Source organism: Chroicocephalus ridibundus, chromosome 4, assembly GCF_963924245.1.
Source record: "Chroicocephalus ridibundus chromosome 4, bChrRid1.1, whole genome shotgun sequence".
Classification (NCBI taxonomy): Eukaryota; Metazoa; Chordata; class Aves; order Charadriiformes; family Laridae; genus Chroicocephalus; species Chroicocephalus ridibundus.
In genome coordinates, this window is record NC_086287.1 from 46,650,147 (window position 1) to 46,652,968 (window position 2,822).

The window sequence follows — 2,822 nt, forward strand, 5'->3', positions numbered from 1 at the left end:
AAACAGCCCGGTAATGGATTGGCAGTAAGTGTACATTACCAGCAGGTCATTCTTAGGTCCCATTTTAACATTCCCATTAGCAATTTGAAAGAGGATGGGAGTGGCAAAGGCAAAGAAGCCAGATGACATTTGCAGAGGACACCAAACTGGGTGGACCAGTAAACAAGGACAAATATAGAAAAACACATTGCGTTTTTATAGAAAGATCTAAGAACATTTCACAAGGAGAGGAAAATGGAGCAGCACTGAGCACTCTTTCTGCACATACTTATATATACGGACTCTACATTCATACACTTGATCTTCCTGAGGACCAGCTTGCACCTAAATAACAGCCCTTTTTGAATCAGTCTCTTGTGTAAAAAAGAACAATACTGTAAAAGTGCGTACTGGGAAAAATTCTGCGTAACCATCAACAACATCTCTTGAAGATGAAATGCTGTTTCAGTGCAGGAATTGCATTGCAAAAATTGCTTTCCACAGACAGTGGAAAGCCTGGTACTGACACAATCAGAACTAATCTCAAACAGCTCAATGAAAACTACAGAAATTTACGTGTTGTCTGGAGGAATACTATAGGTGAAAAAAAAAACTCGCACCTATCACTGGTGAATTAACTGGGTTTGCTCCCTCACAAGAGAAGGGGTAACCAAGTGTCATCGGACCAGAGGCACCCATGAATGCATTTTATGCAAAATACGACTTACACAAGTAAGTGTTCTGCAACACACGATGAAAAACAGAGGGAGGGATGGAGAAGACAACACTTAACCTCACGTTTTCCTTGGCTACAGCCGGAAAACAACAACAACATTTATTATTTCGAAGCAGCAGCAGCCCCAACACGCAGCCTGACCTTACCCAGACGGTGGGGGAAGTGGGTGGCAGCCCCGGCCCGTTCCGCGGGAGCAGCGGGAGGGTCGGGGGCGATGGCGAGGGAGCCCCACGGCACCCAAGCCCCGATTTAGGGAACGCTGGGGCGGGGCGGGCGCCGAGCCGGCGGGCGGACGCCGGGCCGGGGTAGCTCCCGAGGCTCGGAGACGCTTTCCCCGGAGGCCTCCCCTCCCTCCCGGGCACCGGCCCCGACCCCACCGGCCGGGACAGCGGGAGGCGAGCGCGGCGGGTTTCGCCCTCCTCCGGCTGCGGGCGGCCCGGGGCAGCGCGGCCCGCGGGGAGCGGGGCCCGCCGTCGCCGCCGCAGCCTCCCCGCTCCCCCCCGCCGCAGGCCGCAGTCCCGGAGCTCCCGAACAAAGGCCCCGGCGGCGAGTCCCAGCCCCTGCCCCAGCCCCACGGCCCAGCGGCCCAGCGCGGGCAGGTGCCCCGCCACCTTCCGGGGCGCCGCCGCCGCGGGGACGGCCACGGCCAGGGCCGCGCAGCCGCTCCCCGGGCGGACGCGGCCGTGGCCTGCAGCTGGGCCGAGCGGGTAGGCCCGGAGCCTACCTGGTGCGAAAGGGCCGGGGGCGGGCGGGCGGAGCGGGGCCGGGGCCGGGCCCGGAAGGAGCGGCCGCCAGTGCTCGGTCGTCGCCGCCGCCGCTCCGAGCTCCGGCCAGGCGAGCCAGCCGAGCGCCGAGCCGGACCCGAAGAGCGGCGCCGAGAGCGGTAACCAAGGCCCGAGCAGCCGAAGCTAGAACGCCGCCAGGCACCGCTAGCCGAGCGAAGAGCTCTTCCACCGCGGCGGCGCTACCCGCGGCCGCCCGGGGGCGGCGCAGGGCAGGCGAGACGAGTCGAGCCCGGAGGGCGGCGCTGGGGGGGGAAGGTGTTAATATTTACTGTGATATATTAATCTTCCAGCATCGCGGATGGTGAAGGCGCAAAAGGAGGCGGTAGCCCCCTGGGGCGAGGGAGGCTGCTGTGTCTTCCTGCCCCGGCTGTATGGGAGAAGTGAGAGCTGGGGGATCGGGGGGGGAGCGGGATTTGAACGTGGAGAGGAAAATCTGAGCAAGACAAAGCGCTCGGCACCCCTAAATCTGCAAAAAAAAAAAGGGTCAAAAGTCTTCGAGGAGGTATTGTAAGGGAAAACTGAAAAGGGCCGATGATGGGATTTTACAAGGAATTTAGTCGAGTGGTGGAAACTGCAATGGCTTGGATGGTCGGTCGCCTTCATCTTCCGACGGATGATTGGGGTTTATCAGACATTATATGGTGAGGGTAGACTTTACTTTTCAAAGCTCTGACAACAGACAAACTTGTAAGCGCTCCGGAATGCAGCTGGCAAGGTGAGGTGAAAGCACGGAGGAGCAGGACAGCAAAAAAAAGAGAAACACGAACCTCAGGCTGCCAAATTTAAATATTGTATAAACCCAAGGGAAAAGTCTAGATTAAGTGTTTTCAAGGAACTGCTCAGGAGTAACGCGGGGCAAACTGTTCTCTCGATGAGCAAATTTCACATCCCAAGTGAACCGAAGGGTGCTGATGTCTGACTCGTGGAAGAATAGCGGTTTTGAGTGGATTGTGTTCACCTGGTGTGGCCCACTGCGGTTTTTGCCCAAACTGATAAGCAGCAAGATCAGTTTTGAAATCAAACTCTAGAAATTAAACTCTAAACCCAGCAACAAATGTGTTCCGGGAAAAGCCTCCCGCTTTGAGTTCACCCTGGTCTCGGCACACGCTGAGAAGAGCTATTCATAGCACAAGTTGAGAAACTCCAGCTCGTTATGACGTGACAGTGTTTGTACCGACACGTGTCCAAGTCTCACTCGCCCTTAGCGTCACTCACACAGCTCATTCAGTGCCTGCTGGTGTTTAGGTCTAAAGATCAGTATTTTTAGCATAGACCATCAGATATGATTAGGAGCCATCAGGCACCACAGACGGCAGCAACTC

The 2,822-nt window shown here is 56.4% G+C and overlaps 1 protein-coding gene across 5 annotated transcripts in view; it reads right to left on the reverse strand.

Annotated features, from left to right (window-relative positions):
* Positions 1-1,632, reverse strand: part of AMBRA1 (autophagy and beclin 1 regulator 1) — a 137,876-nt gene extending 136,244 nt beyond the window's left edge. For 3 of the 5 annotated variants that reach the window (XM_063331897.1, XM_063331899.1, XM_063331896.1), the window contains exon 1: positions 1,440-1,632. The gene's annotated coding sequence lies outside the window, so the exon portion shown is untranslated. Of the gene's footprint in view, positions 1-861; positions 1,404-1,439 lie in introns of those variants that run through there. The other 2 variants (XM_063331901.1, XM_063331898.1) reach the window with 2 other exon arrangements.
* Positions 1,633-2,822: the final 1,190 nt, after the last annotated feature.